The sequence below is a fragment of the Neopelma chrysocephalum genome, unplaced genomic scaffold (assembly GCF_003984885.1).
Source record: "Neopelma chrysocephalum unplaced genomic scaffold, ASM398488v2 Primary Assembly neopelma1_286, whole genome shotgun sequence".
Taxonomy (NCBI): Eukaryota; Metazoa; Chordata; class Aves; order Passeriformes; family Pipridae; genus Neopelma; species Neopelma chrysocephalum.
In genome coordinates, this window is record NW_020897948.1 from 1,099,266 (window position 1) to 1,121,289 (window position 22,024).

The 22,024-nt window shown below is 55.5% G+C and overlaps 1 protein-coding gene across 14 annotated transcripts in view; it reads right to left on the reverse strand.

Moving 5' to 3' along the window:
* Nucleotides 1-22,024, reverse strand: part of EPB41L1 (erythrocyte membrane protein band 4.1 like 1) — a 68,156-nt gene that overhangs the window by 36,303 nt on the left and 9,829 nt on the right. The gene's annotated exons all lie outside the window — the stretch shown is intronic.

The following is a 22,024-nucleotide window of genomic DNA, read 5'->3' on the forward strand; positions in this document are numbered from 1 at the left end:
GCCGCAGCCGGGCTGGGAGCTGGGCTGCCTTCCCAGCCCTCTGCCAGGCTCCCCACTCCCAGGTGTTCTGGGCCTGCACCAGTGCCCTTGGCATGGTGGGAGGGTTCCACTGGGATGCTGGCACCGGCCCCATCACCTCCCTTGCCTGCAAACACCTGACTCATCCCAGGCCAGGCACCAGACTGCGCTCCTGCCAGGATCCTTCCCCGTGTATGCCCTGGCAGGGAAGGAGAGCTCAGCTCCTGCATGGGAACTGGATCCACTGTACCTCTTCACCCCAAGTTAATCTGGCACAGTCCTGTATCCCACTCATCCCTTCCATGGGTCTTGTGGCAGCAAACACTGTGACCCTCCAAACCACGTCCCCAAGCACCGTGTTAGCACCAGTCTGCTCTGAGATGTCCCAGCAGCAGGGGCTCAACAAAAGCTATTTCATCAGCCCTGTCCAGGGGGAAGTGCCAAGTGTGACACCCAGCACATCTCTATCTCCAGGGCATGAAGCTCCTCGTCCCCTCTTTATCCCCTGGAAGGGACAACACCACAGAGCAAGCACTGGGACCATGCACTGCAGGGGTGCTCATACCCTGCAACACAGCAGCACAGGAGGTCCAGGAAGCCCAGCACTGACCCCACTGCACAGAGGGAATGATCCTGCCGTCAGCAGGCAGTGTGGACAGCCAGAGCACAGGCAGGAACACCCACAGGGACACTGGCCAGACAGCAGGTGCTGCCCAGCACCCCAGACCCAGGTAGCCCATGGGGGCTGGCAGGGGCTGGGTTATGTTGACTGGGTGTGGGCAGCCTGCTGGGAGCAGCAGCGTCCAGGTAGGACCCACCACAGTGTAGTTTGGACACATACTGATGGAAACTCCCAGGCACACCAAGCCATCAAGAACCACAGGGGAAGAAACACAAGCCAGACAAAGTCTGGGGACTTGCTGGGAGACTCCCGGCAGGCTCCAGCTGTCAGGATACAGTCACCCCACCCGTGCGGGTGATGGTGCTGGATGCAGAGGGAGAAACTGCTGTTCAGCCCCAACTGCCCAGCTGCTCACCAGGATGAGCTCTCCAAGCAGTACCCATGGGTTGGGATGCTCAAAGCCTGTCCCCTCACCCAAGAACATCTGCCCCAGGGGAACCAGATGGGCAGGGACTAGGTCAGAGCCCCAAGAGACCTTCCCATGAGCCCTCCTCAGGGCTGGTCACCTTGCACAGGGATCTCACTCTGAAACACAGAAATCTGCAGCAAGGAAGAATCAGTAATCCCATAATTCCCAGCAAGCCCCCCTCCTCTGAAATCACTGCCTGGTCTGTTTGCACCCTACCCGGATACCACAACCTTGGTAGCACAATCCCCATGAGTTGGGCAGGCCAGGGACCAGTGGGGCTTGCAGCTTCCCTGGCCTCTGCAGCTCTCATGGGAGCAGCACTCATGAATGCCCCTGTAAGGGACTCCCACCATTGGCAGCCTAAGTGTCCTCAGTGGCATTTTCAGCCCTGAATCTCCCCCTTAACCCCTCTCCATGAGGGTGAAGCCATAGGGGTTTGGGGCTGGGGGCTACCAGTTCTTGGCTGCTCTCCACTGTTCAGGGCTGACATCACCCATCTCTGAGCATCCACAACTGAACAGCAACCCTGAGCTGGCTCCATCAGGCAGCCTAAGGAAAACAAGGGCAGGAAGGATTTTCCCTCCATCCCTGGCAAGAAGCAATGATGGACCCAGAAAGAGGGGTTCAGGCCCTGCAGTGTCAGGGTGGGAGGGACCCACTGCGTCCACTACCAACTAACTGTGGAAGTGCCTATAGAAATGCCCTTCTTGGCTTCAAAATCTTCATGGAAAGGGTGGTCAGGCACTGGCACACCAGGAGTCACCATCCCTCGAGGGATTTAAAAGACACATTAGGCATTTGGGAACATGGTTTAGTGGTGGTCTTTGCAGTACTGGCTCAATAATCTTAAAAGCTCCTTCCTAACCTCAGTGGTTCCATGACTGGTGAGACCCACAGGGTGCAAATGGATTGGGGAGACCTAAACAGCAACAGGTTTCAAAGAGGGTCCTGCTGGCACTTGGGCCCTGTGGCATCAGTGCTTGTTCTAAGCTCATCGAGGACCCCACTGCACCATGCTGAACCCCGTGCACACTGCCCAGGCCACTAGGCTGTGCTCAGGGGACTGGATCATAGGCTGGGTGAGGTTGGAGGCACTTCTGGAGGTCACCCTGCCCAGTCCCTGCTCCCTCAGGGCCACCCAGAGCCGGCTGCCCAGGATGTGCCCAGGCGGCTTTCGAGTCTCTCCACGGATGGAGACTCCACCACCTCCCTGAGCACCTGCACCAGTGCTCAGCCACCCTCACAGTGGAAAAGTGTGTCCTGATGCTCAGAGGGCCCTTCCTGTGTGTCAGTTTGTACCCATGGCCCCTGGGTCTGTCCCTGGGCACTGCTGAGCAGAGCCTGGCTCCACCCTCTTAGCAGAAGCCTGTCAGTGGCCAAGGATGGCACATTCTGCTGGGAGCAGGGGAAGGTCACCTCATGGACAAGCTCCCTCACTTATCTAAGGAGAAACAAATTAACCCCTCTTAGGGTGGCACAGGCTAACTCAGGTAGCACATCAGAGGGAGACACAGAGCCCAAGAGATCTTCATCTACATTTCAGTGCAGGATTCGGGCCAGCAGAAAGATTTCAGCCACAGGACCACCTCCAGAAGAGCCCCCAAAACTGCTGTCGTGCCAGTGGGCTCAGCGAGGACCCAGCTAATGCCTGAGTCATCCCATGGAGATGTGTGGCCTGAGCCTGATCCTGCACCTCCTCACCCAACAAAAAAACCACAACAAGATGCCTCCTGGCACAGGGAGCAGCTTGAGGACTCCAGACATGCGCCCCCCCGCCTGAGAGATGCCCCCTAAGCAAGCACTGAGCCAAGCTCCTGCAAAGACAGTGCTGTTGGAGAGTCCCTCCTTGCTCACGGTTTCCTCATATCCTTGTGATCCTATCCAGTATAGGAGAGGACCATCTGCATCCTCCACTGCCACCTGGAGCATGATTTGGTGACTCAGGCAGGGAAATGGAGCCAGCTCCCTTGGACTACAGTGGGACACAGCTCAAGTCCTGGAAGAGGTCACGGCTAAGCTGGGCCTAGGTTTTAGTACAGCATTCCAATAAGTCCTTGGATCCCAGTGGAGGATGTTGCGGGGATGGAGGGGCACTGGTCTCATCCCTCCCACCACCACCCTGGCAAAGCTGGCTGCCAGGCATTCTTTTGGAGGCATTTGGGAACCTGGAGGAAGGCAAGGAGGTGGCTGCTGCACGGAACAGTTCAAGCTACAAGCTGATTCAACATTTCCTCCATCCCAGATAGAGCCTCTGATTTCAAGCATCAACATGCTTCTGATTATTTGGTAGAAATTAAGCTGAGGTGGGGGAAGGGGAGGGCTGGCAAAGCCAATTCCTGCACTGGAAAGGTGGGAAAATCAATTGAAAAATATCATCCGAACTAGCACTGGGCACATCCCAGCACTGGATGTTGGTATTTGGGACCGGCCTCATCCTGCATCCAGCTGCCTCTTTTGGCCTGCAGCCCCCTGAGAGGGCATGGAAGGACAGGCATAGGGGAAAATATGTCATTAATCCTCAAGGGTTTAAATCCAAGTGAGGGCTCATCATTCCTCATAACCTCCTGCCATCAGAGGCACCTGCTGGCACCCTGGTCACACAGGGACACCATGGCCACATGTGCTCCTAATGCCCTCCCCAGTCCAAGCAGGAGGAGGGAGGATTTGAAGGGTCAGGGGCTATTGTATGGCACAGCTGATCTATGCCCAAAACAGTCTTTTCCCAAAACACCCTATTTGGACCACGTGTCCCTGTCAACATCAGCTCAGCTCCGCCCTTGGCACCTACCTCAAACCAAGCATTGGAGGGGCTGTTATTTGAATATTTATTGGGTTTAGCCCAATTCTCCACTTTTGGGATGCCTGGCTCATGCTTTCTGAACACCTAAAGACACCAATGCAGGCTTCCCTCTGGTTCCTCCCCATCTGACCCTCTCTCAGCCACAAGGAACATTTGTTGGTGAGAGGGGACCAAAAGCACCCCTGTGGCTACACAGCCATGAGCCCCATCCCCACTGGTGACAGACTGAAGCAGAATCAGGACCCTAAAAAACCCCAGAGTGTCCCCAGATGGTACCGAATAACAAAAGCACGCGCAACACAGCACATCCTGAGATTACACATCCCACTAAGGAGCCAAGTCAGGGGCACAGACCCGCAGGACAAGGTTGGTTCCACTAGGACAGGAACACCAGGGAGTAGCCTGTCCGTGAGAGAAGACCTGCAGCCCCAAGAAGAATCTGTAGTACAGACGAGAAGGAACCCCCTGCTACGCATGGAAACATCTCCCCAGTACCCACAGCACGGTGGATTCCAGGTTGCTGCAGAGAAGGACATGGACCCTCTGTGACTGCCCAGACATGGGAGAAAGGAGATTTTTTTTTAGCTTTTGCCAACACAAGGACAGCTTGGAGGCCTCAGGGATGCTCAGGCCTTGCAGGCAATTATCAAAGATAAGAGACAAAGGTTTTAAAGGGCAGAAGGGATGGAAAAGGGATCACAGAGAGGGGAGAAGAAAGAGTGAGTTGGCTCAGAGCTGCAGCGGGGTGGGGAGCAGCACATGGGCTTCCTTCATTGGCTCTGACCTTCCACGTAGAGGACACCCTGGGACACTGGGACACAGCAGGGACTTGGGCCATGCAGGCAGAGCTGGGGCTACTGCAGAGAAAACAAATGGTGCAGAGGAAAAGGTACCTCAGGTACCTACCCCGGGACAGAAGCTGCACTGCAGGGAACCCCCCAACTCAGACCCCCCAGTGCTGCCCACATCAGGGTCCTGCCTCCCACCACCCCAGAAGCAGGGCATGCTGTGCCATGCCCCTGGGTTCCATGGGACAGTGGGTGCCCCACTCCTCAGGGAAGCCTTCAGGGCTTCCACACTAGCCAAGCTCACTGCCATCTATCCTTATGTTTTCCAGTTTACCTTGGACAGTACTCCAGCACCTGGAGTCCCCAAAGACTTTTTGGACACCCCCTTGAAGCAAAGCTCACCAGGAGATGTGCTGGCCAGACCCAGGACTCTGGCAGGCACTCACTGTGAGGAGCATCCATTTCACCTGACCAGGGCTTCATTGCATAGGATAAGCCTCAAGGGCAGGGAGGAAAGGGGCCCCCTGCCCTTGCCACCCTCCACGGAGGAGAGAGGGAGGGGACAGGCCATGCCAGCAAGCCTGGAGGAGCAGGAACAGAGCTGCCCCATGCCCAACTCCATGAGCCCCACATGCTCTCAGCCCTACTCTTCTCTCCCATTGTATTCTTCCCAAGTTGCATCCCCCAAGAGCTAGGACTCCCTCTCCCCAGCCCTGCCCTAGCTTAGCTGTGGTGCAACATCAGAAGTGCCTACACACCAGACAACCAGTTCTGAGGGATGGATTTACTCCGATTCTCTCCTGCTTAATATCCTTCAGGTGCTCCTGGTTGTCTTTCAGCAGCGATTAGCCCTGCCCAGGCTGCTTTCCCTGCCTGATTTCTATTCAGAATGTATATATAATGTGTGTTTTATACACATGAGTGCAGTGTCACTATCCTGCACCCAATGCTCCCTGCACCCTCACTTCAGCCGGTCTGAGTCCCAAAGCCACCATGAGCCCAGTCCCCAGAGGTGCCCATAGTGCCCAGCACTGCAGTGCCTACTCCCACACCTGAGTCCTAAAATACACGTGTGGCCCAGCTGCTGCAGGGAAACTGGAACTTGGAAATTTCCATCCTCTGAAGCATCTCGCAGATACGCAAAAGAATCGACAAGGTGTCAAAGGAGCTTGAACAAGTCCCAGGCCTGAGCAGGAGCCAGGAATACCATCCAGGAGACTGGGCTACAGGCGCTGGGAAGGACTACGGCATGGGCGGCCAGACCCACACCTCAGGCTGCCCCAAAGCAGCCTTGGTGGAGATAGATGGCAAGAGGTTCACAGACTTGAACAACCTTTCATACCTGGCTCTGGCTCAACTCTGCTAAGAAAATACTTCACCAGTCTCACTTATGTACAAATTTACAGCAATAGCGTTTGTGTCCCCACAGAACTGGGGAGAATCCAGCCTTTGGCATCCAAGTGCCTGGACACTATGGACACACAAACTGGGGACAAACTGAAAACTCCTCAGTGACTTGCAAAATGCAACACAGAAAAACCCCCACCATCAGGTTTCAGTTTGCTGCAGGACACATGGTCTGCAAAAGTCCTTCAGAAGGAAAGCAGGGGCTGGATTCTGGGATTCTATGATTCACAGTTGTGCCAGATGTGTTGGGGTCATCCCCAGAAAAGGGAGGGAGGAGACCCTCACCTTTAATGAGAATTACAGAAACACCTGCTCAATCAGGAGCCCTCAGCTCCTGAGATGCCTCCCTCTGGGAGGGATGTCACCTTATCCTCCTGCCAGGTCGGGTCAGGGCACGGCAGGGGCTGCCTGTGCCCAAAGCAGCATGTCACGAGCTTCCAGGAGGTCCAGCCAAGCAGGGATGGTGCTCTCAGGTTAGGACAGTGATGGCTGGGTGCAGCCACCAGCTTGCCAAGGTGCCAGGGCACCAAACCCTGTGCCCAGGTGCTGCCAGGGAGGGGATCAACAGCTGGAGCTTCCTTTGCAGGCTGAGAACATCTCTCCAGCTCGGGCTGACATACCTGACAGTCAGACTTAGGAAATGCTGATGAGGGAAAACATCTTCTCTCCCTCCTCCCACACTGCTCTCCTTCCAGACCATTAATCCCAGCCCTGCACCAGCCCGTGGCTGTCTCGCGGCGCTGCTGTGAATCATCATAAGCCACACACTGACTCACAGGTGAGGCTCTGGATGCAGCTGATGCAGGAGCCCCAGGCCCTGCAGCCTCCTACAAGGGAGCTCTGCCAACCTCATCCAGCCACCACCAGCTCCCCCCAGGCCTCTGTGAACCCCAGGGGGGCAGCAGCAGCCCCCCACTGTGAAGGGATATGATACTTCAAAACCCATTTAAAGCACTCAGCTCAACACAGGGAGCAGCTCCACCCATACCGGCCTGACAAGCCTTTAATAGTGGCTGTGATGGAGAGGAGAGTGGGATAAGTCTCCTCTCCCAGGGCCAGAGATCTTTGAAGGCTGGAGCACCTCTGCTATGGACACAGGCTGAAAGTGCTGTCAGTGTTCAGCCTGGAGAAGAGAAGGCTGTGGGGAGACCTTAGAACACCTTCCAGTACCAAAAAGGGGCTTATAAAAAACAGGGGGAGAAACTTTTTACATGGAGAAATAATGATAGGACAAGGGGCAACTGTTTCAAACCAAAAGAAGAGATTTAGATTGGATGTTAGGGAGAAATTTTTCCCTGTGAGGGTGGGGAGGCCCTGGCACAGGTTGCCCACAGAAGCTGTGGCTGCCCCATCCCTGGAAGTGTTCAAGGCCAGGTTGGACGGGGCTTGGAGCAACCTGGTCTAGCAGAAGGTGTCCCTGCCCATGGCAGTGGGTTCCAAACAAGATGGGCTCTAAGGTCCCTTCCAACCCAAACCATTCTGTGGTTCTGCAACTCCTCTCACACACCTGTGCCAGGGCTTTATCCTCATCCCATTAGAGAGGTGTTCTCCGTCATCTCACCAAATCTCCTTCCCCCTAGTTTTGGGCTGTGGTTGTCCCTGTCTTGAGCAGCCAGGGCAGAGCTCCTTCTGCTTTCCCACTATTTCAAGCTTCACAGCTCCCCACTGTCCCCAGGCCACCATGACCCCTCCACAGTACCAACCCCGCACAGATCCAGTATCAGTGGCAGCTCAGCCTTACCCGGAGAAGGCAACACCCAGGGTGGGTCACTCAGCCCAGGACAACAGCTCTCTGTAGCCACCATCCAATCAGTAGGACCTGTTTCCACCTCAGTGGGGAAGTGCCTGCTCGGGTACATCAGGTTTCAGCCTTGGTCCTTCCCAGTGGTGATGTGGAGGCCCTCGAGAGCAGCAGGCCTCCAGAGCCAGTGCAGCACGGCAAAGCTGCTCAGGGAGGTCCCTGCAGCCCCTGTGCCAGGCCCAGCAGCTCTTCTCGGCTCAGCCTGAAAGAGCAGAACCCAGCAGGCAGAGGCAGCTGGGCACAGAGCGCTGCTGGGCTCAAACCGGATGCATTTGCTTCCTCCTCCTGCCTTCAGAGTCTTGGCTGTTCCCTGAGGGTCTGATCTACCTGCCCTTGCTGCCTGTAGCTGGATGGACCTTGGGGTTCACTTCTCCTCTCAGCCCGGCTCCTGCAGGTCCTTCTTAGCTGGGACAGCACAGCTTTGGGATCGCAGCACCAAGATTTATCGTCTGATGCAAAACTTTCTCAGACCCCTCATCCCTACACACTTGTCTCAAGCCGCCTCTCTACGTCCCACTATTTTCTCTTTGTTCCTCAAGTCAGTCAGACAGATGTTTCAGCCTCCAGGTCTTCTTCCAGACAGTCACAATTTCTTCTGATGTTCTTCATTTACAGTAAAGCAGTTTGCCTCCAATTCCTACACACCTGGCTCCTCTGCCCAGCAAACACACCTATGCACACAAAAGGAAGGACTGATGCACAAGAGCACGGGCCCCCTGCAGGCAGGACTCAATTCCTGCAGGAGCAGTAGGGCACTGGGGTGCTGAGAGAAGCTTTATTGCTCCCCTGATACCATCGACCACCTCATCCCATCCTCCCTGCAGCCACAAGGTGCTTGCAGGCATCGTCCCTCTGTACCTCTGTGAGCCTCACACCACACGTCCATCCATGTCCACTCTTGCACATATGCAGTCTCACAAGTCCCACTGCCCCAACTCACCCTCTGCCCATCACCTCCAAGCCTGCTATCTCCCACCTCTTTGCCAGGAGCAGTTGAAAAGGAGATGTCAGACTAACAGAACACAATGTTCTCCTGCCCAGCAGGATGATATGAGCTCAAGAACATCCCAGTAGCAACATGAAGGATAGTGTGATCAGTCCGTCTTCACTTGACACCTTTCTTCCCAGCCTGTGAGTGGGCTTTTCACTGGCCCAGGTGAGCTGTGCCACCTTGTCCTGCCAACCATCCCATGGCAGCACAGCACCAGGAGGAGCCAGCTCCTCACTGAGACCTGTGTTCAGTTCTGGGCCCTTCACTTCAATAAAGACATTGAGAGGCTGGAGTGTGTCCAGAGAAGGGAAACTGAGCTGGGGAAGGGTTTGGAGCACAAGCTGGATAAGAAGCCAGCTGAGGGAGCTGGAGGGGCTCAGCCTGGAGAAAAGGAGGCTCGGGGGGGACCTCTGCACTCTCTACAACTCCCTGACAGAAGGGTGGAGCCAGGTGGGGGTTGGGCTCTGCTCCCAGGGAACAAGGGACAGGACAAGAGGACACAGCCCCCAGTTGTGCCATCGGAGGTTCAGGTTGAACATCAGGAAGAATTTCTTCATGGAAAGGGTGGTCAGGCATTGGAAAGGGCCTGCCCAGGGAGGTGGTGGAGTCACCATCCTTGGAGGTGTTTAAGGAATGACTGGACGTTGCACTCAGTGCTCTGGGCTGGGTGACAAGGTGGTGATCAGTCAAAGATTGAACTTGATGATCTTGGAGGCCTTTTCCAACCTTAATGATTCTGTAATTAAAGTAGGGAAGAGCAATGAGGTCTGAACCTGCCAGTGGACTGACCATGGGAGGCTGTTCTCAGCAGAGACACATCCACTCCTGTCCCTCTTGCACAGGTGATGGGTCTAGTCCAGAGCCTGCCTGGCCATGGAGGGCAGGAAGGGCCCATCCAGGCTGCCTGGGGAGGGTCCCTTAATTCACTGTAGGGCTTTGGTGGTGACTTCAGACACCTTTGTCCAAACAGGTGGTTGCTCTCCAGCCCCAAGCCAGCCTGGCAAACTCAGGTGGTTGAGCGGGTATGTTCAGCTCCACTGACCAGACCTGAAGTTCCCGATGGATGCCAAGCCGGTGAAAAGGAGCCAAATCCAGAGCTGAGGCAGCCACTGAGCACCACTGAAGCAGACAGTGGCTCATCATTGACACAGAGTATGACAGCCAGGCTGGAGCTGCCCAGTGAAGAATTGGGTCAACTCAGGAAAAAAAGGAAAGCAAAGACACCAAAGATGGGATGATCCTGTGAGAATACACTCAAATGAGTGCAGTGGTCCTGTGTAACACCTCTCCACAAGCTTTGGGATCCACCACATGGAAGGAGCCGGCAGTGTGAGGCTATCCCACCTCCCTGTGTGGGGCTGGTGAAGCTGCTCTGCTGCAGCCAGTTCAGCCTTAACTGACAAGTGTTCAATCCTTGTTTGGGCAATTATGTATTTACATTATGTCAGCAGTTGCCAACAGCCCAGACATCTGCTTGCTCATCATGCCCAAGTCAGGCATCGCAGAGACATCTGACCCCAGAGCAGGATGCTGGGCTTCTGCACACACAGCTGACAGGCAGCAAAGTGCCTCTCTTCACAAATGCTCTGCCTTCCCCTGGCATCTCCTGTGGGGGATGGACAGTGACCTGCTGCCCACAGTGCCATCCCCTGCTCCAGAGTTAATAAAGCAGCCTGAGCTTATTTCACAAAACTACACCCTGGGAGTTGAGATCAGCATCCCTGCGGCTCCAGAGGCATCGTGCCACATGTCAAAAATGAATCAGGAGAAAGTTGGAGGGGGAAAAAAGAAGCCAACAAGTTGACAGGGAGTTGTCCCTCGAGTCAGCCTGGAGTCAGGCAGAGATGGCAACTCACCACCACTTAGCTCGGCTGGCAGCGCCGAGAGCAGCTGAGGCAGAGTCTGTCCTGAGAGACCCAACCCTCCTTCCAGTTTGCTCCCGCCGCGCTCTGGCCCCAGCCCTTTTGGCACCAGGAAAAAACAGGGAAGAGAAGCATGACCTCTGCTGTATCCCAAGGGGACAGAACTGAGGTGCCTCCTCCTCCTCCTCCAAGCCTGCCAGGATGCAAAGGCGGAGCATTCTCCTTCCTGCTCCCCTTCGCACAGCAGGACATGGTCCTTTTGCAAGACCTGGGAAATTTGGGGCCATTTTGAACAAGGTTTTGAATGACACGTCCCAGCTGAGTAAATAGGTTCAGGAATAAGTTGCTGTGACTCCTTGGAAGCCAAGAAACACCTTCCACAACCTCACTAACGTGGAAAGCAAGATCTCGCAGCAGGTGAGCCAGGAGAGCAGTGATTCAGCCCCTGCTCACCCTGTGCCTCTCCACATGGAAGTGCAACCCAGACACCATGCGATTGTGAGATGAAAGAGCCAGTACACGCTGCAGGTTCCAGTCCCCCTGTCCCCTGGTTTGTCTCCCTGCACCCACAGGCTCCCCTGGAGCACATGGGATGGGACCAGCAGCACTGCCACAGCACGTCATGTGCCACCACTGAGCCTGGGAGCCGCAACACCATCTTCAGGGCAGAGCACAACCTGCCTGCTTAGTGCTCTGGGGACTTCTCCACCTTCCCTGGCACCCATAGGTCCCTCCGGTCTCACCTGCATTCCCCTAAAGAAGCCAAGCCTTATTGATGCCCTCAGCACCGCCAGGGCCTTGCCTGCACCTGCCCAGCTCAGCCAGGGCAGCAACTCCAGAGTCCCAGGAGGTGCCATGGGGCTGATGCTATTCCAGAGCTCTCCATTTTCAGCCCAATTGCCTCACACTTCAGCTCCTTCCCTGTGACACCCACTCGGTAGTACAAGCAGAAGTGTCTCCCTGTCACCAGTGGTGGAAAACCATTCCCTGCTCCCAGGTAGAGCCTTGGCTCCCTGAGAGCCATCCCTGCTGCTCACCTGTCCCTTCCCTGACTGGGGACACTGCCATGCAGCACCTTTGTGCCAGCACAGCCACACCAGCCTGCAGGCTCACAGGGACCCCAAAACTCATCCCAGAGCACAGGATCTCACCAGCAGTGTGGCAGCTCTGCCACTCAGGAGCAACAGGCGCATCAAGGACAGATCCTCGTGGCAGGATCTGACAGCAGTCCCTGTGCCTGAAATCATACAGCCCATTGCTCTGGGGGAGAACCCAGGCAGGTCTGAAGTCCACTGAGGCTTCTTGCACAGAAAAAGGCTGCCCAGCTTGTTGCCTTTGTCACTCCAGGCAGCCTTGTAAAGCCAGGAATGTGCCTCCTCCAGACAAACACCGACCTTTCAAAAGGAATGCAGAGTTAGGAGCACACCAGGAGTGGAGAGATTTATGATCCTATGCTGCATCTGGGGCTTCAGCTCTTCCAGCAAAGTCCAGCAAGAAGCACTGGTTGGACAGGAGAAGGCCCGGCAGAGCAGGTTGCTCAACACTCAGCACTCAACATCCTCCAATGCAATGGCACATGATGAACCAGCCCTGTGGAGGCACTGAAGGTTTTAAGCCACCACTCAGAGCAACCTCCCCGTCTGCCAGCCCCCAAGCAGCCACCAACAGCTCCTTCTCTTGCTGTGGGATGTCATCTGAACCAAGGATTCTCCAAGTGCCTTATGAACACCTATCCTTGGGAAAGTCATAAAGAAACAGGACCCAAGACCACAACATACCCAGACAGGGTTGCGGTTACCCTGAGGGACGGCTCCAAGCAGGGACACCTGAGCAGTGCAGCCATTGACACTTCCCCAAACCCTTCTGCACCACCCAGCCCTCCCATATTAGCCTCAACATCCCTGTCCCAACATAGCCACTGCCTAAGGAGGACCGAAGGCACCCTGGCTTCAACAGCACAACTGCCCCAGAGGGGAAACAGGCTCCCACAGCATTCCACAGCCACACCCACAGCTCCCAGCCCAGCCGAAGGGCTGCAGGGAGTCTCAGGGTGCAGGAGCCTTGAGGCTCCCACTTTTGGCCCTTCTTCCCAGAACCAGGTTTCTCTTGGGCAGAGAAACCCCAAATCAAGGTTTGCGATACCCAGAGATACCCTAGGGTGCTCTTCTGCCCCAGGACGGTGTGGTGCAGGCAGTAGGAGCTCCCATTATACTGCCTGGGAGAATGTAGGCAATGCTGGAGCAGGCAAGGATCAGTTCAGGAAGGGATGCAGGCAGGGATGTGCTGGGAATGGTACCGGGAAAGCTCCACCTCTGCCGGTTGCTTAGCGACCAGCATCCCGCAGGAGCCACCTCGCCCTCATGTCCCTGCCAGCAGCACCAGCTCTGCTGCATCAGCTCTGGCAGCAGACATGAGCCCAGAAACCACCACCTAGTACCCACCAGCTACCCCCTTCCCACTAAAGCACTGGAACCTGGTTCCACCGGGGATGTGCTCCGCTCAGCCTGTCCCTGCTCCCCTTTGGGCCTCACGGCTCAGCCCCAGCCCCACCTCGGAACAAAGGCCTTCAGGAAAGGGAGCAATGCTTTTAGATGAGAAAGATCTCCCACCCCAGGTCCAACTGCTGCTTCCACAGGCTGATAAGTGCTAGATAGGGAAAGGAAAAGGACACATGGAAATGCCTTCATGCCATTTGAGCACACCTCAAGCAGCCAGCCCAGCTGACTGGGAATGAGCATAGAATCCCAGAATGGTTTGGGTTGGAAAGGACCTTAAACATCATTCAGTTCCACCCCTCTACCATGGGCAGGGCCACCTGCCACTAGACCAGGTTGCTACAAGCCCCGTCCAACCTGGCCTTGGACACTTCCAGGGATGGGGCAGCCACGGCTTCTCTGGGCAACCTGTGCCAGGGCCTCCCCACCCTCACAGGGAAAAATTTCTTTCCAATATCCAATCATTTCCTGTCCTCTGGCAGTGGGAAGCCATTCCCCCTTGTCCTGTCACTCCAGGCCCTTGTCCAAAGTCCCTCTCCAGCTCTCTTGGAGCCTCTTTAGGCACTGGAAGAGACTCTAAGGTCCTGCTGGAGCCTTCTCTTCTCCAGGCTGGACAGTCTGTTTCCATTGCAGAAGTGCTCCAGCCCCTGGACCATCTTACTAGCCTCCTCTGGACTCACTCTAACAGCTCCATGTCCTACTGCTCCAAGTGGGGTCCCACCAGAGCGGAGCAGAGGGACAGAATGGCTGGGTCCTGTCCGGCCTCTCATCCATCAGCCCCCCCAAGTCCATCTCCTCAGGGCTGCTCTCAACCCACTCTCCTCCCAGCCTGTATTTGTGCTTGGGATTGCCCCAACGCAGGAGCAGGAGCTTGCCCTTGGCCTTGTTGAACCTGTTGGCCTGTCCAGGTGCCTTCCCTCCAGCCTGTGACCGCACCCACAGCTCCGTGTCATCGGCAAACTGGCCAAGGGCGCATCGACCCCACTGTCCGTGTCACCGACAGAGAATCAAACAGCACCAGTGCCAACACTGACTCCTGAGGACACCACTTGGCACTGGGCTCCTACTGGACATCGAGCCCTTGACTACAACCCTTTCAGTGTGACCACCCAACCAATTCCTTATCCACCAAGTTGCCCATCTGCCAAATCCGTGTCTTCAGTTTAGAGACATGGATGCCATGCAGAACAGTGTCCAATCCCTCACACAAGTCCAGGTAGATGACATCGGTTGCTCTTTCTTCATCCATCAGTGCTGTAACCCCATGTTGGAAGGGCAGAAGGGCTCTCCCCCAGCACCACACAACCTGCTTTCCCAGAGACACGTGTCTGAGCCCTCCCTGGGCTCTGGTCAGCATCATCCTTCACACCTGGCTTCCTCCTGCAAGTCCCTGAGCTGCAAAGGGCAAATCACAAGCCTCAGCATCACTGTTGCTTCCCAACTAACTGACAGAGGCCAATATGCCTGGGAAAATCCCTCCAAACATCTCAAAATTTCTTTCCAGGGAAGAAAATGCTACAAGTTCGCAGGAAGAAGAGCAACAGATCAATAAGTGAAACAGGTTCTTGCTCTTGCAAACACCTTTTTGGACACTGCCTGCAATTTATGCTGCTGCTCATCTCACTTCCAAGGGAAGACAGATTGCCTGGCTGGAAAGAGGAGTAGGAAATTGCCATATTAACCATGGAAAATCATAACTGGAAAATAGACCTTTTGGGGCTTCTTTAAACTATTCCCAGCACTGGTGTCCCTAGCAGAGGTCTGACCTCTCACAGGTCAGAGCTAGAGAATAAAACCAAACTCTCCCTTTGACTTGGCACCCCAAAATCTAATTAATCAACAGCGCTGCGAGAAATCAATGCACCCACCAGCACATTGCCCCAAGGCCTCATTAAAAAAGTGGAGGGGCTTCCATGAGTTTCCCACTCTGGTAACAGCCCCCTTACACCTTGGCACTGCTGGCAGTGACCCTGTGCATGAAAGGAGCCTGAAATACCTGCAGTTGGGTCTCCAGAGGCTGCTCCCCAAAAGTTCTCAGCTTCCCTTGCGTTCCCAGGGCCATGCTGACAGCAGGGGAGACATTCCCTGCTGGTGTATTGACACACTGGATGCTGGGGCACAGCATCCCATGTCAGCTCACTCACCAGCACCGTCAAAACCAAAGGTTTTTCAGTGGAGGAGAATATCTTAGGTGGAGGGGTTTTTGTCTGTTTTTTTTTGGTAAGATATTTTATGCTACAAAATTACTACTGCCATAGGGATTTTAAACCAAAGAAAAAAACCCCAGAAACGCATTCTTCTTTGAATGAAGGTTCAACAAGGCTCAGGGGGCTGGTCACCGGCCCCAGCAGGTCCAGGACAGCCACCAGGAGCCTGGCAGACTGCTCTGCCAAGGCTCACAGTGGTGCACGACACGCAGCCAGCACTGGCTTCTGCCAGAGACGGAGGTGCTGACACCTCTCCAAGCGCTGCCTTGATCCAGTCCTGACACTACAAACAATGCCACTGCTTGGCATTTATTCCATTTGCTTTGTATTACTCCCAAAGACAAAGCTGAAAATTCCTTTTTTTCACTTTTTAACTGGCAGTTCAAGTCTGATTCACCCCTTGTGTGCAGGCAGCCCCCAGCAGCCCTGGCAGCAGCACCCAGTGCCCACAGGCAGCCAGGTGGGTGTGAGACCGTTCCCACCATCCCAAACATCTGCCCACACTGACCCCAGACAGGACTCCAGCCCAAGTGTGACACCAGGTTTGACACTTCATTGGAGTCCCTTTCATCCCTGGCCCAGCTCTCAGCCCTGCCAGCAGGGTGACAGGAAGCTGAGTCATTTAGACAATGCACAGGCACAATTCTGACAAACAGCTGGACAAACCCATTCCAGGGTCAACTGGGAGAGGTGAACGGAGACACTCAGTTCCCACTGCAGAGCTGCTCCAGCCTCGTGTTCCCCCATCCAGCACCCGCCAGGCCTCACCCCGGAGGGACCCACCACATCAGTCTCTTCCCAGGCACTGGGCAGACATTTTCTGGGAAGCAAATATTGCTGGTTGTCCCTCACCCTCCCCCAACCTTTCCATTTTACCTCCTGGACAATCCAGAGCAGAGCAGTTGTTTTTCTTGGCTGTTTAATCTTTCCCCAGCTCCCAAAGGATGTTCACTCATTGCCTGCAGAAGCTCAGCTATCTTTGATGTGTCTCAAATTCTACCCCCAGGCAGGTGATGAGTATTCAGGGAACTTGGGCAATTAAATGACAACAGAAAGAAGGGCTGCAGGAGAAGCTTAAAAATAAATAAATAAATGAATGGGAAACAAAAAGAAACCTGAGCAAAGCCCCTCCTTTCCACCTCACCCAAGGGCAGAGCTCCGAGGTGAGCAAAGCCCCAAGGTGGGCAGAGCCTCCTGCTCTGAGAGGAAGGTCCTAACCCAGACACCCTGAGCACAAAGCCCTGCTCCCAAAAAACAGGGTGCTGCACCCAGGCCAATACTGGGAACAGGGACCCCCAGCACCACAGCCAGCCTAGGAGCTGAGATCCAATCACCACAACCGGGCTGGGAGTTGGGATCCCACAGCTGGGCTGGCCCCACTACAGCACTACCTAACAGAGTAATTTGTGTCCAGGAGGTCCTGGACCATGGACCAGGCCAAGAAAACCTGGACAGAAGGTGGCATGGCTCCTGGCCTCCCAGCTGATTTGGGAAAGCCTCAGCCAGGACAGGGGACACACAGCCAGTGGTGTCTCCGGGCTCAGCCAGGTTGAACTCAGGTTGAGCCCTCTGTCCTGCCCAGCCTAACCTGGCAGCAGGGCTGCTGAGCATGGAATAGTGACACCACAGCTCCCAGGAGCACGAGGCTTCAGTGCTGTCACCACCACATGAGGGGAACAAGATGCCTCTTACAGCTCACAGCCATCCCGATGGATGTTCACCACTTCCCATGTGGCTTTCAGATGGTGGGCAGGACACTCATCCTGCAACTAGAAGGAAGAGAGGGGGCAGCTGCCAGGGGATGCCCAGGGCTGGGTGTGCAGGAAAGGGGCATGGTGGTCTTGCCCGGAAGAGCTGCTGGAGGGGTGATGGCCATGTGGGGACACAGGCAGGACTGTAGCCCTAGCAGAGAGGCAACACGCCGCCCACAATCCTGGGCTGGAACATCCCTGTGTGCCTCTGCTTATCAGTTCCTGGTCACTCCTCAGAGACCTGACAGTGGTCTATGATGGGTCCCTTCCAGAGGAGGAGAGTAGCCTGGACTTTTCACAGAGATGGAGCTGCCCATCTCAGTCACCAGGTGGATGAGCTAAGTGGTGGCAAGGCCACCTACCCCCCAGACAGCATCATCCCACTGGGACCAGCACAAGGCTCTGAAGCATGGACCCCCAATCCACTGCTGAAGCACCCACATCCATCCAACTCCACCCAGCTTGCCCCAGCCTCAGGGCATCCACTGCTGCAGCCACAGCCACCAGGAGCCACTGGTGAGGGTGCTCCATCATCAAGGCCCCTTGGGACAGGGCAGCACACACATGGCTCAGCACTGTGTCCCCTCCAACAAGTCAGGGACTGTCACTAGGACTCTTACTGGTGGCAGCAAAAGGGTGGGACACAAACTGCCCGGCATGGCCGCAGCATCTGCCTCATCAACGTCTCTGTCTCCCTGGCAACTCGGCTACTGGCCTTCTCACTTGCAGCCGAGCAGGCTTCTGCACAAAAGCCATGCTCAATCTGTAGCAGGATTATGGCAGCGCTCTCCTTCCCTCATCCTTCCAAATTCATCCATCCCAAATTTTCCATCCGAAATTCATCATTAAACATAACCTTGCAGTGAGGAACAAGAAGCATCACACCAGAGTCCTGGGAAGTAGCAGTGCTCCTGCTCACCCTGCCTACCACCACCACCACCACTGGGTGTACTGAGAAACATTAGCCTTTTGGCTGGAGGAAAGTGGGACCTGTGGAGCAGCCACATGTGGAGTGACAACACTGTCTCAGTGCCAGCTACCTTGAATGACTACATGCACATAGGAGCTGGACAAGCATCTCCAGGTGACACCAGTGGCAGTGAGACCCAACATCACTCTCCATCCAGCAAGTACAGTGGCCTCAGAGGCTCCCAAAGCTCCTCACTGCAGCACAGAGCTCCCTCCAATGCCCCGTCAGCCCCCCCATCACCCCACCAAGTATCCTGCCTGCTGTACAGGCAGGGAAGGACAAAAGCCAAGACTTGAATTCCAGGGCAGCATACGGCTCCATGAAGAACCAGCCCAGAGGTCCCTGAGCAATGCCAGAGTAGAGCAAGCACCAGCCATGCTGAGGACACTTTCAGAAGCCTGAGATGCTGTGCACAGAGGCATGACAAACACCTGACCCCTCCAGACTGAATATCCCCTAGGGAGGCACCAGAGAGGAAGGTAAGCCCTGGTACCCAAGACCTGCACCCTTCAGTTGCAAGAGGGGAGCAGAACCTGCTTGACTCCTACCAAGCAGTGCTTGGCACCTGTTCTTCAGGCTGCTGAGGATGGGAAGTGGCCCAAACACCGTTCAACCCCTTCAGCAACAGAGAGGAAAGCCAAGATAGGAAAATTTGTCACAGAATAAAGAATAGAGCAGCAAGGGGTGTCGAGAAAATTGGCTGGAAGAAGCCCAGAGAGGTGCCACCACCAGTACCCGGCTGTTGGAAGATGGTGGCCCAGAGCATACCTGCACCAGGGCCAGGTGCTCTCCTGAACATGGCCCAGCCCGTGCATCACCCTTGGGAGCAAGTCATGCAGGTCCCCAGCCCACACTATGCCTGCTCAGATGCTGCCTACAGCTTCAAATCCCTTGGGTCCTGCTGTGCCAAAAAAGCTGTTGAAACACCAGTCCCAAGTGGCAAGCCCTCCACAGAGATCTAAGAACAGACAGCTCTTCCTTTCCATCCAGCCCCAGTGGAATCACCAGTCTAGCAAGGAAGGAGCCCATCCCAGCCCTTCATACTCTTGGCCAAAAGCACTGGTGGGAGAGGGGTGGTACCTGACATGGGAACAGAGGTCTCCGTCACTCTGAGACTTGCTGAGGACTTGGGGGAGCTTGTGGCCATCAGAGCAACAAAGCTGCATCTTCCTGGGAAAGCTCCATCTCCTGTTGCTCAAGCAGATAGCCCTGCATGTCAAAGGTGGGGCAAGATCCCAGCACAGCTCTGGAAAGAGGAGCCTCCAACAGCCAGGCAGAGGTGTCAGAGATGGGTGGGCACCCCAGCTCACCCCACCATGACACAGCACGGGGGAAGCTCAGCTCCTAAGTGGTGTGATGCAGAAGAGGTTAAAAGGATCAGCCAAGGCAAGCAGGGTGTTTGTCCAGCAGCCAGCCTTTCCCAAGAGTTTGAGGGAGCTCCCACCAGCCTTCGGGGCACACTGCCACATATCACAAACCTGTTTGCTCAGCCCCAGCCAAAGCAGCTGGGATGGCACAGAGCAAGGCTCATTGACCAAGGCATGTCTTGCAGCCAGGATGGGCCCCAAATCAAGAGGAAAGTGCACCAGCAGCCCCAAGGCTGGGTGGGGGACAGGCAGGGCACTGCCCCAGTACCTTGCAAGCAGCACTGCCAGCTCCAACCCCCTGCTGGGGTCCCACCGCTCTGTGGGGGTGGGGGGCACGGAGCACAGAGCAGCTTCATCTTCCCAACTACTCCATAAAACAGACTGACAGTGTTTTTCAGGCCTAAGGTGATCTGTGCAGTGCCTTGGGCCAATTTTTTTAATAAAAATCTAATCTTGCCCAGGGTGCTGGGGAGGCACCCCAGCAGCTGCTCTGTGCCCACCTGCACTTTGCAGCCATTAGAAACTGCCCATAAACAGAGCTTTGGGGCTAAACCACCTCAGTGACACATCTTGACAGTGCTAGGGGCTCTGCCTGAGGACAGGGTAGTTGCGCCCAAGAGTTGGCCCTGCCCTGCTGGCCTCCTGTGCTTTTTGGGATGGGGAAGGGGCTGTCCAAGAGGTGCCACAGCCAAGTGGAGCAGTCAGCCCAGGTATGGACCAGGTTCTCCAGGGAGACCCTGGAACCACCACCAGCACTGCAGAACATCCCTCCCCTCCTACTCCAACCCTCACACAGGGACAGCACTGGAGCAGAGCCCTGGAATGTTCTGGTGCAGCAGAGGAGGGAGACTGAACCAAAGGCTTTGTGAGCACAGCTCCCACCACGGGGCATCAGCAGGGCATCTCAGATACATGAGCAGGCAGGGGTGTGGCAGACCACATGGACCACCCACCACCAGGGAATGCTCTTCCTCCACTGGTGACAGTAGTGAACTGCTCCCATCCTACTGCAGGTCCTCTGCTGCCTCAGCAGCCACTGCCCTCAGAGCAAGGCAGAGACCAGGGGTTCAGCCACTCTGTGCTGGGATGTGGCAGCCAGGAGAGATCAGCTGCTCTCTGTGCAAGAACACCCTGGGAAGCAGTGTGTTGGAAGAGGAGAGGAGCTTGAGGAGGTGAAGAGCACCTGGATGAAGGGGAGCCCCCAAAGGAAGCCCAGCTCAGGCACAGGCTTGGCCTTCTCCCATCATCTCTTTCCTTCCAAGGGGCCAAGGGCTCTTCCCACAGTCATCTTCTTCTGCTCTGCAGCCCCAGGAGGGGCCTGTTTGGGTCTGAAGTGGTAGTACAAAGAGCCATGTTCCCCAGGGTAATGATCACACCTTGTCACCAGTTTTGAGGAGGACAGAGTAGTTTCATTGGAAGAGACCTACAACAACCATCAGTCCAAATGAGGGATGACCACCTCTTTTGAGCAAGCTCCCAAGGAACCACCCCTTTCCCTTCACTGCTGCCTACCCAATCCCAGCAGCAAGCCCTTCCAGACACCCAGGAAGTAGGATACAGCATCAGCTGTGATGGAGCTGCAGGAATACAGAGAAAGGAGAAGCTCATTGCCAGCACAATCACTGTGCCGTGACCAAAGTGTCACCAATCTTGTCACCAATCTTTCACGAAGCAGGGGGACACCTCTCTCGGCACACAGCAGCAGCTGGCCTGGGGTATGCTGGGAAGGATCTGCTTGCCAAGACTTGCTAGGGAGCTGGGACCTGCGGGTGACTGGCACAGGCTGGGTGAGCCTGACTGGAGTGCACAGACACAGAGTAGCTCTGCTGTGCTACAGCTGCTCCAAGTCCCCAGCACCAGCTCACAAGATGAAAGGGGAAATCATGAAACCAAGACACAGACCTGGGCTGCTGCCCCCAGCTACACCTGGGGCACCAAGGCCAACAGCAAAAGCAAGGGCTCACCGCAGAGGTGGCACATGTCCTCCTGCTCCTCATGCCACCCCAGTGTGGGGAACTGCAACAGGGACTCGCATCCCCATGTAAGTGCAGAGCTTCCTGCAGGGCATCATCCAGGAGCCGAACATTCCCACATCAGCGGTGGCTGATGCCCAGCCTCCCATGCAGTGTTCCTCGTGCTGAGCCCCAGCATGGAGCCCACAGCACCCTGACCCCATCCTGCAGGGAAACTGAGGCACACAGCAATGCAGGAGCGCATGTAATCCACCAATGAAGTTGGGCCTGCACCTCTGCCTCAACCAATTCCAAAAGTGGTCATCCAGCACCCAAACTCTTCAGCATACAGAGACAGGAGAGGAAACCCTTACTCTCCCCACAGACATGCACTCCAGGGTACGGGTGGAGTTGGCATCTCACTGGATGCACAAAATGCCTGGAGGAGGAGAGCTAGTGAGACACCAGATGGTAAGAAACTGCTCATAAAACATGAGGACCTGCCCTGTTCAGAGTCAGAGACA